Below are 17,884 nucleotides of genomic sequence, written 5' to 3' on the forward strand. Positions count from 1 at the left end.
ATGCTAAATTGTCATTTATGACCAGTGAAGCTTCGGTAAATAATTGTGAATATAACAGCAGTATATAAACCAACAATAGTATATAATACGAACAATAATATATAATACCAACGATAGTATATAATACCAACAATAGTATATAATACCAGCAATAGCGTATAATACCAACAATAATATATAATACCAACAATGGTATATAATACCAACAATAGTATATAATACCAGCAATAGCGTATAATACCAACAATAATATATAATACCAACAATAGTATATAATACCAGCAATAGTATGTAATATCAGCAATAGTATATAATACCAACAATAGTATATAATACCAACAAAAGTATATAATACCAACAGTAGTATATAATACCAGCAACAGTATATAATACCAATAATAGTATATAATACCGACAATTAGATAAGTAAGACGCATGTGCAACAATTATGTATTTGTAACAAAAAAGGAACAATACCGTGACTGGAACGATACAGAAATAACCCGCACATAGAAGAGAGAGCTTACGACGACGTTTCGGTCCGACTTAGACAATTTACAAAGTCACGCTAACGAGAAGTAGAGCAAGATGGGTATATATAGGTAGGAGGTGGTGGTAGTAGTAGTGGTGGTGGTGGTGGTGGTAGTAGTAGTAGTAGTGGTGGTGGTGGTGGTGGTGGTAGTGGTGGTGGTGGTGGTAGTAGTAGTGGTGGTGGTGGTGGTAGTAGTAGTAGTGGTGGTGGTGGTGGTGGTAGTAGTAGTAGTGGTGGTGGTGGTGGTAGTAGTAGTACTACTACTAGTAGTACTACTACTACTACTACTACTACTACTACTACTACTACTACTTCCTGCCTATATATACCCGTCCTGCTCTACTTCTCTTTAGTGTGACTTTGTAAATGGTCCAAGTCGGACCGAAACGTCGTCGTAAGCTCCTCTCTTCTATGTGCGGGTTATTTGTGTATTATGTATTTGTATTGAATAGTGTGGAACATTGTTCCACACAATGGAACAAAACTCTTCTCCAGGCTGCTTGACTGACCACTTAAAAACTACTACATCGAGGGTAATGGTCTGATTTCCTCCTCTCTACGTTTCCACTACCTTCTCTGTATTCAACCAAAGAAGCCTACTGTGTTTACTTGAGTTCCTATTTAAGGATGAAAGTATTCTTGATTGGTGGTAATAAGGTGACAAGAAGCCTTAACGACCCTCGTGTACTCGATAGATTTTAAACTCCATTAACCAACCTCTCAAGACATGGTGAGGTAGAAATCAAGGGTTACATTTAAGCTGAGGATACGTTGCTAATTTCCACTGCATTCATAGATTTGTTGAACAAGTAAAATGTAAATGTAGGTAACATATTGCGTTTAGTGTTCCGATTAATGGGTTAATTTGTTAGTTTAATACGCTATCCGCTATACAGGGGAATTAAGGCTGCATGTCTGTTGTACACCAATAGGTATTCGAGTAAACTCTTCGCGGCATATAGGCCGAGAGATACACGCCACTCGTTATATATACCCTAGATGCTGAGTAAGTTTTTAAACTCTGAATCCAATCGACCAACTCAAGGGTCCAATACTCAGATTATTTTACATAGCGTACATTGGGTTGTTCATGAACAAAAAGAAGAACAAGAACATCACCGTCAACAACAGCAACACGATCAAGATAAAGAAAAAACAAGAGAAAAACAATAACTAGAACACCACGATGGAGGAGAATATTTTGTTTGCGTTATTAACCTGAGTTAGTAACCCATGATAACCGCACAATAAAGCTTTGTCATTAGACTGTTTGGTTAATATCCACTGGGGTCCTTTAATCCTCTCCCCACACCAGTCGGCTTAACACCCAGATACTTTTTAACTGCTGGGCGAAGAGGGTCAAGAGGTGCAATGAAACATGCCCAATGTTTACGACAAATGACAGAAAATTAATCGTATATTCACTCTCTGTCAGTTTTGTGAACCCAAACAAGCCCTAACAGTAGGTATGACAGACTGGGGAGAGAACTCTTCTGAGATTCCGTCCAACTCACCAGTAGATATGAAGCACCTACAGCAATTACTGAACAAGTGAAAAGAAAACAGTACATTTGGTTAAAAGATTGATCTTACAAATCTGTCATATATTCCACTTGAACCGGATATCAGACTTACAGACCCCCGCCTTCTCAGCACACAGTTGGTGAGGAACTTGTCACCAAGATGCTGAAGGACAAGACTATCACTACAAACAGTTCTCTATGGAATGCACTGTTAATACTTGTACCTAAGAAAGATGGAATGTGGAGCCCCATCACTGACTTTTGGTGACTTAGTGCAAAGACAATCCCAGTCAATTTTCCGCTGCCTCTTCATAGTGACTTGTTACGGAATATCAGTGATAGCAAAATTTTCTGAACATTTGAGTTGTTACATGGCTTTTGGCAAGTCCCTCTTCATGAGGAGAGCCAGGAGTCAACAGCCTTTCCACCCTCAATAGGTCATTATCACTTTCTCAGAATGGTATTTGGATTAAGGTCAAGCCCCATCACATTTTTGAGACTCATGATGAACATCTTTGGTAAGTCTCTCATGGTACTCTCATTTGATACTAGAGAAGCTATCTGATGATAACCTAAGGATCAAGCTGTTAATATAAATTTTGGAAGTTAGATATAAAGTTTCTTGGTCATGTATCTACTCGTATAGGGGTTCAAACTGTCAAAAATGAAGTAGCTGCTACTCGAAATTTCCCCAAGCCGTAGAATGCTTAAGTTGCTGGTTTAGAAGAATTCCACAGATCATTTATATGAAAATTATCATGTATTGCACCTCTTTTGACAGAGTTGTTTAAGGCATTCCATTTAACTGGACATTTGGTTATATAAGAGAACTGAGAAACCTTTTTACCTGACTACAGATGCTATTCCGAATTGCAAAGGTGCCATTCCAGCAAAAAAGACTGATGGTAAGCACATTCCATTCGAGTCTTGACTAGAACTGAACAAAATGCATTGTTTGGGCTCTAAAACAATTTTGAGACATCATTTACCAGTCTCGAGTACATATCTTGTCAGACCTGTGTTCCTGAATAAACAACCAACTGGAGACCAGGAGTACAATCCCACCACTGGCAGCAGTCTATCACGCCTACTGTCAGGGGAAGCGTAGGTTCACTAGATTGACGGAAAGTGAATAGACAATTGAGGTTCTGCTGCTTGTTGTACAGGAGAATGAGGCCTGGTCACAGACCGGACCGCGGGGGCGTTGACCCCCGGAACTCTCTCCAGGTAAACTCCAGGTCTCCAGGTACAGAGAGAGCAGTCTGGCAGGTCGACATGCTACAGCAGCAGGGTATGAGCTGACCTGATCTAGCCAAGAGGTGCTAATGGCCCACGGCTATATAAATCATTCATAACATCTGTCTATAAGGATTATTTTGGTTACTAACAGACGATACATTCACTATACAATATTATTCATGCTACTGACACATGTAGTACTCCATGTATTGCTGCTTCTCATCCACATTTACATTCAGTGATGCTTCTCATTTTTCTTCGTCCTCAGCCTAATCCCATCTTATTTCGTGTTCAGTTTCGGTACATTTTGTATCTAGGTTCAGCATATTTCCTGACCAGCTTCACTGCATTTCCTGCTATAGCTTAGTACATTTCGTGTACATGAATGTGCTGTTTACCATACATTTCTACTCCTTGTTATCAGTTACTTTCCTCCCACTTCCCCGTTACTGAGAAAGTGCTAACGGTTATACATCGTCTTGAGTTTTGGAAGAACTTTGGTTTGATCGGAGAAAAAGCTGGGAAGCTTCAGCTCCCTGAACTAAGAGCCTGCTATTTAGGCTAAGGGAATAAAAAACATCAAAATCACTTCTCTTCTTCCATTGACTCCAATGTTAAAATCACCTCTCTATTTGACCGGAGAAAACTGCTATGTAGGCGAAACGTTTCGACAATAAATTAAAGATTATGTAAGCATAACCCATCCTAAATTAAATAACCTAACGTAACCTAAGCTTACAGTAAGGTGGCCACTCGAACAGATCACAAACTACCTGGTTGTGAAAAGATAACTTTACAACGACGTTTCGGTACTTCCTGAACCATTGTCAAGTCATTTTTGTGACCTGATTTTTGTATTTTGTGACATTACACACACACATAATATATATATATATATATATATATATATATATATATATATATATATATATATATATATATATATATATATATATATATATATATGAATGTATGTGTGTGTGGGGGGATTTTATAAGAACAAGGAAGTGATAGAATGAGTGCATGGAAGAGGCAGGATGAAGCTATGAGCGAGAGGCGGGAGAGCATCGTGAGTGCAGGGGGCGTGGCCATGTTTTGCCATGAGTGAGCATGATCGATGTCTTGGTGAGTGACGTGTGGGCGGCACTAGTGTCGGTGGGGAGGGTGGTGGATGTGTGTGGAAGAGTGGGTGGTGGACGGCTGTGGGTGGGTGGTGTATGGTTGTAGGTGGGTGGTGGGGAAGATGTCCATCGTGCCCTAGAGGAGGAGACAGTAGGAGAGCAGTACTTACTGTGGGAAGAAGACTGAGATGAGGTGTCTGTGTTTTTGTTCAGTGTTTCCTCTCTCTTCCCAATCTGTGTCTCTCGTGCACTAGATGTTCTGTCACCATGACAACTGCCATGTCACATTATTGTATTTTATTAACTGTTAAACCTCCGCAGGTCTTTCACTACAAATAGCGGTTGAGGCCTCATGTCAGACTTGCGCAGGCAGTCGACGACCTGTTCTATGCTGTGCTGTGTCTCCTGCATTCTCTATTATGCCATTATTAACCATTCGAATGTTGTAAACCACACTGGCCATGTACCACCAAGGTAAGACGAACCAAAGGGAACACATTCACCATCTTTCACTTAATATCTATTTTGTAAAATGTACGTGGATATCCTAATTCAAATATCTCTCCGAACCACAGCACTGCAGTTAAAGCATCCTTCCTTGAGACTGCAGACGCTGTATTTCCCACCTCCACAACTTCTGTCCAACCGACTGCACGTCCGTCATCTCTGAATCCCGTCGTCAAAGTTACCTTGTTTACTCTTTAACTTCCCCGTATTTTAATATATTATCCGGGAAAACCAGTTGACGCGAGTTTTAGTCATGTGATGGCCGGCTCAGATTTAACATGAGTTTATGTGTAGTCAAACATGGAAAAAACACGGGATCAGCTTTATATTTACTTTTTCATAACTGAGTGTCTGTTGGACAGGCTTCGATTTTCTTCGAAAGTCTTCCATTATAGAAGATAAAGTTAGTGAATTCTGCAATAAAATGTCTTAAAATTCTTGAAGCACGACCGCTTTATGTACCTATATGAATACATAAATAGGTAGATATATAAACAGTAAGTATAATGAGTTAAGTAATGGACACACAAAGAGACCCGCTAACTAAACTTTATAGGTAATGGCATAACATAATATGATTACACTCAACAGATCAGTTATTCCTCACTTATTTTTGGGTGGCGTTCATCGCAATTGGTCCTCATCACCAGGCCCTCCCTTCCTCGTATAAAATACTAAATGTAAAAATGCAAACAAAAGTCCTCATTATTTAGTTATGGAGCAAAGAGCAAATTCACAAGATGTTCGTTATTCGTGATTTGTGTTCGCGCGCCCTTCTTCTCTAGTGGAGTGAGCCTCCCGGTTAGGAATCTTTGCAATAGATAAATAAAGCAAGAAGAATGCACATGCATACATCCAAAAGAATGTGGACTCAAGAGTAGACAAACAGAAACAATTATATTTACAGTTATTCCGGCATATATATTACTGCTAATTATTCGCGAAGATGCATAATGGCAGTGTTATAGTAAACGGTTAAATTATATGTTAATTTACGTCATAATATAGTGGTCATTATGCTAATGGTTTGAGTAGTGTGTTTGTGTGGCTCTCCCGGCACAGGAGCCACGGACACCAACTTGTTTTGAGACTGTAATAATAACCCAGAGATCTTATGCACCTCTATGTGTTTACCTCGATGTGGTTGGTGGTGTTGGGTCTCAGCTTCTGGCCCCGGTTCTTCACAAGCTTCTACAGGGTTCTCTCTCTCTCTCTTGGCTTCGAGAGTAGTGTCGTACCTCTTCGGCTTCACTCTCCAGGTCGTTCCACTTCCTGACTACTCTAATGCTGAAGAAATACTTCTTAACTTCCCTGTGACTCATCTGCGTTTTCAGCCTCCAGGCGTGCTTTTGTGTTTCTGCTTTTAATCTAACAGCCTGTCATTGTTACACTATGAATTCTTCATAGTATTACGTATGTCGTTATCTTATCACCCCCAGTAATTCAGTCTTATAATGATATCAGGTTGAACTCTCTTAATCTCTAAACGTAACATACATTCCTTAGCTCCTGCAACAGCTTCGTTGTAAATCTCTGTATTTTCTCCATTTTATTGACATACTTCATGTGTGGGTTCCATGCTGGTGCTGTATACTTTAATAGAGCTAATTTTAAAGTTGCCAGATTTACGTTTGCTGTAGCAACAATACAACAATATATGTAGCAGTTATTCGGTTACATGCTCCTCAGGCGATATGTTTGGTACAATGCTCATCCCAAGGTACTTCTTCAATGAGGTTTTCTGTCTTTGTTTCCCGAGCCTGTACTCCATTTGCTGTCTTCTTTGCCCCTCCTTCAATCTTTCTATCTACATTCGGTGGGGTTAAACTCTGGTTTCATTTGCAGTATTTCCAGATTCTCACTTATTTGTATTCTCGTCGTTATTTTCACATTATGTGCGAACAGGGACACTTCTGACTATCTCTTCGGTCATGACGTTCAAATAGATAAGAATTAGTCCCTGGCAGTATTACGATTCATAAAATTTTTTGAGAAAGTTGTGCCCCTAAGTTCTAGTTTGTCACCTCGAAAAACAACCTGTCTCTGCTTACCCTATCAGCTCGTCTAATCATTTTGTATATTATCATGTCTTCCCTAGTTCTCCTGTTCTCCGATGTCGTTAGGTTTAATACTATTATTCATTATATATATATATATATATATATATATATATATATATATATATATATATATATATATATATATATATATATATATATATATATATATATATATAAGTAGTGAACTTTTCTACAGGGGGGTCCCTTCCGGTTTAGGGCCTTCCACTGAGAGGTCCCTTCCGGTTTAGGCCTTCCACTGAGGAGGTATCCGGTCTAGGACCAGCAGCTGGAGGGTCACCTTTTCACACCTAGGTGTTACTTCCGGTTTTGACCATGACCTCGCCCTCGAGACTACCTCACCCTTGACCCCCCAACCAATACCCCCGCCCACGACCCCCCCCCCCCCCGTCGCGCCCCCGCCCCGCCCGCCCGCCCGCGCGCCCGCCCGCGCGCCCGCCCGCGCGCCCGCGCCCTTCGCGACCCCCCGCCGCGCGCCCACCCGCGCGCCCGCCCGCGCCCTTCGAGAGCCCCGCCCGCGCCTTCTGCTGCGCCTTCTGCAGCGTCGTCCGGATCGCCCCCACGCCCCCGATTTTTTTTTTCTTATGATCTCCTTGGATCAAGGTTTTTGGATTCTCCCCTATGGGGTTTCGAATTTTTTTTGAATTTCATTTTCTTGTGCTCTCCATCTCCTCGGATCAAGTTTTTAAGGTTCCCCCTCTCACTTTCACCCCCACCCCAAAATTTCTCGATATTACCAAGTTTTTGGATTCCCCCCTATGGGGGTTTCGAAAGTCTCCATCTCCTCGGATCAAGTTTTTTTGGATTCCCCCCTATGGGGTTTTCGAAATTCTCCAATTCCTCGGATCAAGTTTTTTGGGTACCCCTCCTTTCACCCCCCATCCCCAAAAATTTCTCAATATTACAAGTTTTTGCATTCCCCCCCTATGGGGGTTTCTCCATCTCCTCAGATCAAATTTTTAAGGTTCCCCCCCTCCCACTTTCACCCCCCCCCAACCCCAAAATTTCTCGATAATACAAGTTTTGGATTCCCCCCTATGGGGTTTTCGAATGGGGTTTCGAATTTTTTTGAATTTCATTTTCTTATGCTCTCCATCTCCTTGGATCAAATTTTTGGATTACCCCTCTCACTTTCACTCCCACCCCAAAATTTCTCGATAATACCAAGACTCCATCTCCTTGGATCAAGGTTTTTGGATTCCCCCCTCTGGGGGTAAGCATTCAAATGAAGTCGTCCTATGGGGCATGCTTACTACAGGTCTAAACAAGTCAAATGACCTAAGAAGGGTGTTTACTCGGCGGTCAGTGACGTCATTATTCCTCTCATTAATGTGTTTACTCGACGGTCAGTGACGTCACGCGATGACCCCCACACGCACAGGCTGAATCTTGTCTACCCTTTTAGTTAATAATGGGACATCAGAAAGGCGCATTTTTTCGTTAATACCCACAATTTCTTTACAACACAAGTCTAGACATTTTTAACTATTTCATCTCAGGTCACTCCCCACGAAGTAACCTCCCCCCCACCCTCCCAAACCCTCACACTCCAACCAACACCTCACAATTTTCACTCATAACTCCAATTTTTCTCGTTTTAACCCTTTTTGTTCATTAAAGTTAATAAGGGGACACAGTACATCAGAAAGTCACCACATCGCTTACATCCACTTTCGTTAAATTCACTACTCACAATTTTACATATTACGTAGTTAAAATACGCACTTTTACTTTGAACATCTTCAAAAACACTCTCATAAATCATTTGAATACTCACAAAAATACCTTTGAACATTTCCAAACAACACTGAAATACTCCAAAAACATCATTCGAACACCCCCAAATCACCTCTGAATACTCCCAGAACACCTTTATAAGTACTCTTGCACATCATTTGAACACCTTCATAAGTACTCTCATAATCATTTGTACACCTTCAAAAAACACCTTTGAATACTCACATAAACACCCTTGAACACCTTCAAAACACCCTTCAACACCTTCAAAACACCTTTGAACACCTTCAAAACACCCTTGAACACCTTCAAAACACCCTAGAACACCTTCAAAAAACAACATTTGAACACACTCAAAACACCTTTGAACACCTTTGAACATCACCAAAACACTCTCATAAATCATTTGAATACTCACATAAACACCCTTGAACACCTTCAAAACACTCTTGAACACACTCAAAACACCTTTGAACACCTTTGAACATCACCAAAACACTCATAAATCATTTGAATACTCACATAAGCACCCTTGAACACCTTCAAAACACTCTTGAACACACTCAAAACACCTTTGAACACCTTTGAACATCACCAAAACACTCTCATAAATCATTTGAATACTCACATAAGCACCCTTGAACACCTTCAAAACACTCTTGAACACCTTCAAAAAACACCTTTGAACATTTCCAAACAACACTGAAATACTCCAAAAACACCATTTGAGTACTCCCAAATCACCTCTGAATACTCCCAGAACACCTTCATAAGTACTCTTGCACATCATTTGAACACCTTCATAAGTACTCTCATAATCATTTGTACACCTTCAAAAAACACCTTTGAATACTCACATAAACACCCTTGAACACCTTCAAAACACCCTTCAACACCTTCAAAACACCTTTGAACACCTTCAAAACACCCTTGAACACCCTTGATCACCTTCAAAAAAAAACAACATTTGAACACACTCAAAACACCTTTGAACATTTCCAAAACACTAATTTGAGTACTCCCAAATAAGATTTGTCATCTCTAATTTATCTGCACTTACACACATTTCATTAAATTACAACTCATCCCTCAGTCTCCAGACTAGGCATTTTCTCGTTTTTACCCTTTTAGTTCATTAAAGTTATTAAGGGGACACAATACATCAGAAAAAAAGTCACAAAAACTAACTCAAACACTTTACTTTGAACACCCCCAAAACACTCTCATAATCATTTGTACACCTTCAAAAAACACCTTTGAATACTCACATAACACCCTTGAACACCTTCAAAACACCTTTGAATAACGTTTTAAACTAATTTCATCACAACCCACTTATATCATCTTTTTTTCGGTAACTCTAATTCGACTACACTACCCTCATCAATTACCAACAAATTTTACTCGTTTTAACTAATGTCATCACTGTAACCAAGATTTTCACAAAAAAAAAAAAACTCTATGACACCTAACACACACCCCACAACATCCACAACCCACAATTTTTTCTCGGTTTAACCCTTTTAGTTCATTAAAGTTAATAAGGGGACACAGTACATCAGAAAAAGTCACAAAAACTAACTCAAACACTTTACTCATCTTTTTCGGTATCTCTAATTCGACTACATTACCCCACATCCCTCATCAAATTACCAATTTATTCACATTTTTTTCCCTTCTTTTTACTACTAAAATTCTAATAAAATCCTCTCCATACCCATCTCCTTGTATCCACATAAATTAATATTATACTCGCATCAACTACCCAACTATTGCGACATGTTTTCAACACCCCTCCATTCTTTTTCCAATATATCATAACTTTTCAATTCTATAATTTATTTTTAAAATATTCACACATTACCTTTATATTCAGTAAAATCTCGCCATTTTTTCTAATTACAACCCTCCCCATACCCCTCTCCATCTCACCCGCATTTCTTCACATCCACTCACCCATCTCCCAACACACCTCTTCTGAACACACACACAAAAAAAAATCACATCTCAAATCCACTAAAATCACTGTAACCAAGATATTCACACACACACACACACACACACGCACCTTACCTAACTTATCCTAACCTAACCTAACCTAACCTTACCTAACCTAACCTAACCTAACCTTACCTAACATAACCTAACCTAACCCTACCTAACCTAACCTAACCTTACCTAACCTACCCTAACCTAACCTTACCGAACCTACCCTAACCTAACCTTACCTAACATAACCTAGCCTAACCTAACCTAACTTAACCTAACCTTACCTAACCTAACCTAGCCTAACCTAACCTAACTTAACCTAACCTATCCTAACCTAACCGAACCTACCCTAACCTAACTTAACCTAACCTAACCTATCCTAACCTTACCGAACCTACCCTAACCTAACCTTACCTAACATAACCTAGCCTAACCTAACCTATCCTAACCTAACTTAACCTAACCTAACCTATCCTAACCTAACCTAACCGAACCTACCCTAACCTAACTTAACCTAACCTAACCTATCCTAACCTTACCTAACTTATCCTAACCTAACCTAACCTAACCTTACCTAACATAACCTAACCTAACCTTACCTAACATAACCTAACCTAACCTAACCTATCTTAACCTAACCTAACCTAGCCGAACCTATCCTAACCTAACCTAAAATATATTGGAACACCCCCAAAAAATACATTTGAGTACTCCAGAATTACTTTGAACGTCTCCATTTTGGATATATCCAAATTAGTTTTGAAAACTTTATCGTAAAATCGAACATTATTTTCTTGTTGGTAAAACACACTCAATGGTAGAAATATTTACTCGATTTCCGAATAGAAGCACTGTCCTCGCTCTGAGAGACTCATTGTGGGTCACCCCAACACATGGTGTAATGCGGTTCACACCCAAGGTAGATTTAAGATAATCATGAACGCCTGCGTCAACTCAGGACAGACAGGCGCCATGAAATGCGGGTAACATCCAAGGTAGAAAATCATCTCTTTCCAGACCAACTGTCTATCCTAACCTAACCTAACCTAACCTAACCTAATTCCTAACCTAACCTAACCTCATCTAACCGAACCTAACCTAACTCCATCAATCACCTCTATCCTAACCTAACCTAACCTATCCTAACCTAACCTAACTCCATCAAACACCTCGAATACTACCTAACTTAACCTAACCTAACCTTACCTAACCTACCGAACCTAACCTAACCTAACCTAACCTATCCTAACCTGTCCCAACCTAACCTATCCTATCCTAACCTAACCTAACCTAACCTAACCTAACTTATCCTAAGCTAACCTAACCTAACTTATCCTAACCTAACCTATCCTAACCTAACCTATCCTAACCTGTCCTAACCTAACCTAACCTATCCTAACCTAACCTAACCTAACCTAACTTATCCTAAGCTAACCTAACCTAACTTATCCTAACTCATCTCTTTCCAGACCAACTGTCTATCCTAACCTAACCTAACCTAACCTAACTTATCCTAATCTAACCTATCCTAACCTAACCTAACCTAACCTTACCTAACTCCATTAAACACCTCGAATACTACCTAACTTAACCTAACCTAACCTTACCTAACCTACCGAACCTAACCTAACCTAACCTAAATCAAACACTTCTATCCTAACCTAACCTAACCTTACCTAACCTAACTCCATCAAATACCTCGAATACTACCTAACTTAACCTTAACCTAACCTTACCTAACCTACCGAACCTAACCTAACCTAACCTATCCTAACCTAACCTAACCTAACCTAACCTAACCTAACCTAACTTATCCTAATCTAACCTATCCTAACCTAACCTAACCTAACCTAACCTTACCTAACCTAACCTAACTCACTCACAAACACCTTTGAACATTTCCAAACAACACTGAAGCACTTCCAAAATATCATTTTGATTACTCCCAAATAAGATTTGACAGCTCTAATTTATCTACACTTACACATTTCATTAAATTACAACTCATCCCCCCAAACTCCTCCCTCATTCTCCAGACTTTACAACATTAGCACAAAAAAAAACTAACTCATACACTTATGACATGAGACATTACCATATCTAACACACTGACTGACTTTGAACCAACTCTGAACACCACTGATCTTCTTCAAAAATACTCTGCACATCATTTGAACACCTTCAAAAACACCATCAAACACCTCCGAATACTCCCAAAAAACACTACTGATTACCACCAAATCACCACTGATTACTACCAAATCACCGTCAAAATCACCAGAAACTAAGTTTAACATCACCATCTAACATCCTTTTTATAGAAATCCCCTCAAATCACTATAACCAAGAACTCCCTCCCCATTTGGCGCATAAAAAAAAGCATGAGCACAAACCTAATACGCAAACACTTAGTACATGATCACCATCAACTGAAAACATATCTTGTACACACACATAATCTAAGACAACCACCAACTACATTCACCCATGTTCACTTACCTCAAAATCACTAATATCACAAAAAACAATAATTTTTATAAACATTTCACACACACACAAAAAAAAAATCATATTTGACAATATCTAAGCGCACTCACCTCACTACCACCAACACACGATGTCACACCTCACAGGACCGACGAGCTCACCTCCAGTGACGTCACACTCCCATTGTGTTACTTGGTGGTTGGTAACATCACACCCAACCCACCTTGTTTCAACCTGTTGTACCCTACATTATCTAAGAACACTATCCAAGACGATTACCGGATTTTATGATCCCCAACACCAAGATCACAGAAAACACACATTTTTATAATTATTCACACAAAAATCACGATCACCAATTCCATATCATGTTTACCGTCATCTATCAACACTAATCACCAAGATCACCAAAAATCTAAGATCATACAGCTCAAAACTACCATGATCACTGAAAACACTTATTTTTAAACATTCGCACAAAAAATAAGACATATACAAAAATACCACAACACTTCCACCAACATCTATAACATACCATGAGCACTATAACATATCACTATCACAAAAAACAAAAAAAAATAATACACAGACACCCACATATTATACATTTCAATCACAAATTTAAGACATGAGACATACACACCAAATCTAAGACATTCACCTCCAACTAAGACATACACCTCACCCCTAAAGCATCCTTCCTTATTCATTCCGTATATCTCCTAGAGCTGTTTTAACCCCGACGGACCCATCACGACGTAGGAGCCAGAGGAACCATCACCACTCCAACACCACCTACTACACTCTGGCTCCTACGTCGTGATGGGTCCCGTCGGGGTTAAAACAGCTCTAGGAGATATACGGAATGAATAAGGAAGGATGCTTTAGGGGTGAGGTGTATGTCTTAGTTGGAGGTGAATGTCTTAGATTTGGTGTGTATGTCTCATGTCTTAAATTTGTGATTGAAATGTATAATATGTGGGTGTCTGTGTATTATTTTTTTTTGTTTTTTGTGATAGTGATATGTTATAGTGCTCATGGTATGTTATAGATGTTGGTGGAAGTGTTGTGGTATTTTTGTATATGTCTTATTTTTTGTGCGAATGTTTAAAAATAAGTGTTTTCAGTGATCATGGTAGTTTTGAGCTGTATGATCTTAGATTTTTGGTGATCTTGGTGATTAGTGTTGATAGATGACGGTAAACATGATATGGAATTGGTGATCGTGATTTTTGTGTGAATAATTATAAAAATGTGTGTTTTCTGTGATCTTGGTGTTGGGGATCATAAAATCCGGTAATCGTCTTGGATAGTGTTCTTAGATAATGTAGGGTACAACAGGTTGAAACAAGGTGGGTTGGGTGTGATGTTACCAACCACCAAGTAACACAATGGGAGTGTGACGTCACTGGAGGTGAGCTCGTCGGTCCTGTGAGGTGTGACATCGTGTGTTGGTGGTAGTGAGGTGAGTGCGCTTAGATATTGTCAAATATGATTTTTTTTTTTTTTGTGTGTGTGTGAAATGTTTATAAAAATTATTGTTTTTTGTGATATTAGTGATTTTGAGGTAAGTGAACATGGGTGAATGTAGTTGGTGGTTGTCTTAGATTATGTGTGTGTACAAGATATGTTTTCAGTTGATGGTGATCATGTACTAAGTGTTTGCGTATTAGGTTTGTGCTCATGCTTTTTTTTATGCGCCAAATGGGGAGGGAGTTCTTGGTTATAGTGATTTGAGGGGATTTCTATAAAAAGGATGTTAGATGGTGATGTTAAACTTAGTTTCTGGTGATTTTGACGGTGATTTGGTAGTAATCAGTGGTGATTTGGTGGTAATCAGTAGTGTTTTTTGGGAGTATTCGGAGGTGTTTGATGGTGTTTTTGAAGGTGTTCAAATGATGTGCAGAGTATTTTTGAAGAAGATCAGTGGTGTTCAGAGTTGGTTCAAAGTCAGTCAGTGTGTTAGATATGGTAATGTCTCATGTCATAAGTGTATGAGTTAGTTTTTTTTTGTGCTAATGTTGTAAAGTCTGGAGAATGAGGGAGGAGTTTGGGGGGATGAGTTGTAATTTAATGAAATGTGTAAGTGTAGATAAATTAGAGCTGTCAAATCTTATTTGGGAGTAATCAAAATGATATTTTGGAAGTGCTTCAGTGTTGTTTGGAAATGTTCAAAGGTGTTTGTGAGTGAGTTAGGTTAGGTTAGGTAAGGTTAGGTTAGGTTAGGTTAGGTTAGGATAGGTTAGATTAGGATAAGTTAGGTTAGGTTAGGTTAGGTTAGGTTAGGTTAGGTTAGGATAGGTTAGGTTAGGTTAGGTTCGGTAGGTTAGGTAAGGTTAGGTTAAGGTTAAGTTAGGTAGTATTCGAGGTATTTGATGGAGTTAGGTTAGGTAAGGTTAGGTTAGGTTAGGTTAGGTTAGGTTAGGTTAGGTTCGGTAGGTTAGGTAAGGTTAGGTTAGGTTAAGTTAGGTAGTATTCGAGGTGTTTAATGGAGTTAGGTAAGGTTAGGTTAGGTTAGGTTAGGATAGGTTAGATTAGGATAAGTTAGGTTAGGTTAGGTTAGGTTAGGTTAGGTTAGGATAGACAGTTGGTCTGGAAAGAGATGATTTTCTACCTTGGATGTTACCCGCATTTCATGGCGTCTGTCTGTCCTGAGTTGACGCAGGTGTTCATGATTATCTTAAATCTACCTTGGGTGTGAACCGCATTACCCAGTGTGTTTCTACCATTGAGTGTGTTTACCAACAAGAAAATAATGTTCGATTTTACGATAAAGTTTTCAAAACTAATTTGGAAATATCCAAAATGGAGTCGTTCAAAGTAATTCTGGAGTACTCTAATGTATTTTGGGGGTGTTCCAATATATTTTAGGTTAGGTTAGGATAGGTTCGGCTAGGTTAGGTTAAGATAGGTTAGGTTAGGTTAGGTAATGGTTAGGCAAGGTTAGATTAGGTTAGGTTAGGTTAGGTTAGGCTAGGTTAGGTTAGGTTAGGGTTAGGTTAAGTTAGGTAAAGGTAGGTAGGTTAGGTTAGGTTAGGTTAAGTTAGGTTAGGGTAGGATAGGTTAGGCTAGGTTAGGTTAGGTTAGGTTAAGATAGGTTAGGTTAGGTTAGGTTAGGTTAGGTAGGATAGGTTAGGTTATGTTAGGTAAGGTTAGGTAGGGTAGGTTCGGTAAGGTTAGGTTAGGTTAGGTTAGGTTAGGTTAGGTTAGGTTAGGTTAGGTTAGGATAGGTTAGGTTATGTTAGGTAAGGTTAGGTTAGGTTAGTTACGGATAGGTTAGGTTAGGTTAGGTTAAGTTAGGTTAGGTTAGGTTAGGTTAGGTTAGGTTAGGTTAGGATAAGTTAGGTCGGCTTAGGTTAGGATAGGTTCGGTTAGGTTAGGTTAGGCTAGGTTAGGATAAGTTAGGTTAGGTTAGGTTAGGTTAGGTTAGGTTAGGTTAGGTTAGGTTAGGTTAGGATAGGTTAGGTTAGGTTAGGTTTGGTTTGGTTTGGTTAGGTTAGGTTAGGTGTGTGTGTGTGTGTTAGGTGGTCATAGAGTTTTGTGAATATCTTGGTTACAGTGATTTTAGTGGATTTGAGATGCATTTGTGGATGTGAAATGTTTTTTGTGTGTGTGTTCAGAAGAGGTGTGTTGGGAGATGGGTGAGTGGATGTGAAGAAATGCGGGTGAGATGGAGAGGGGTATGGGGAGGGTTGTAATTAGAAATATGGGGAGATTTTACTGAATATAAAGGTAATGTGTGAATATTTTAAAAAGAAATTATAGAATTGAAAAGTTATGATATATTGGAAAAAGAATGGAGGGGTGTTGAAAACATGTCGCAATAGTTGGGTAGTTGATGCGAGTATAATATTAATTTATGTGGATACAAGGAGATGGGTATGGAGAGGATTTTATTAGAATTTTAGTAGTAAAAAGAAGGGAAAAAAAATGTGAATAAATTGGTAATTGATGAGGGTTGTGGGTAATGTAGTCGAATTAGAGATACCGAAAAAGATGATATAAGTGGGTTGTTTTTGTGACTTTTTCTGATGTAGTGTGTCCCCTTATTAACTTTAATGAACTAAAAGGGTTAAAACGAGAAAAAAAATTATGGGTTGTGGGTGCTGTGGGTTGTGGGTGTTGTGGGTTGTGGGTGTTGTGGGTGTTGTGGGTTGTGGGTTGTTGTTGTTGTGACTTTTTCTGATGTACTGTGTCCCCTTATTAACTTTAATGAACTAAAAGGGTTAAAACGAGAAAAAATTGTGGGTTGTGGGTGTTGTGGGTGTTGTGGGGTGTGTGTGTGCGTGTGTGTTAGGTGTCATAGAGTTTTTTTTTTTGTGAAAATCTTGGTTACAGTGATGACATTAGTTAAAACGAGTAAAATTTGTTGGTAATTGATGAGGGTAGTGTAGTCGAATTAGAGTTACCGAAAAAAAGATGATATAAGTGGGTTGTGATGAAATTAGTTTAAAAACGATATTCAAAGGTGTTTTGAAGGTGTTCAAGGGTGTTTATGTGAGTATTCAAATGATTATGAGAGTGTTTTGGGGATGTTCAAAGTAAAGTGTTTGAGTTAGTTTTTGTGACTTTTTTTTCTGATGTATTGTGTCCCCTTAATAACTTTAATAAACTAAAAGGGTAAAAACGAGAAAATGCCTAGTCTGGAGATTGAGGGATGAGTTGTAATTT

Source organism: Cherax quadricarinatus, chromosome 4 (genome assembly GCF_038502225.1).
Source record: "Cherax quadricarinatus isolate ZL_2023a chromosome 4, ASM3850222v1, whole genome shotgun sequence".
NCBI classification, from domain to species: domain Eukaryota; kingdom Metazoa; phylum Arthropoda; class Malacostraca; order Decapoda; family Parastacidae; genus Cherax; species Cherax quadricarinatus.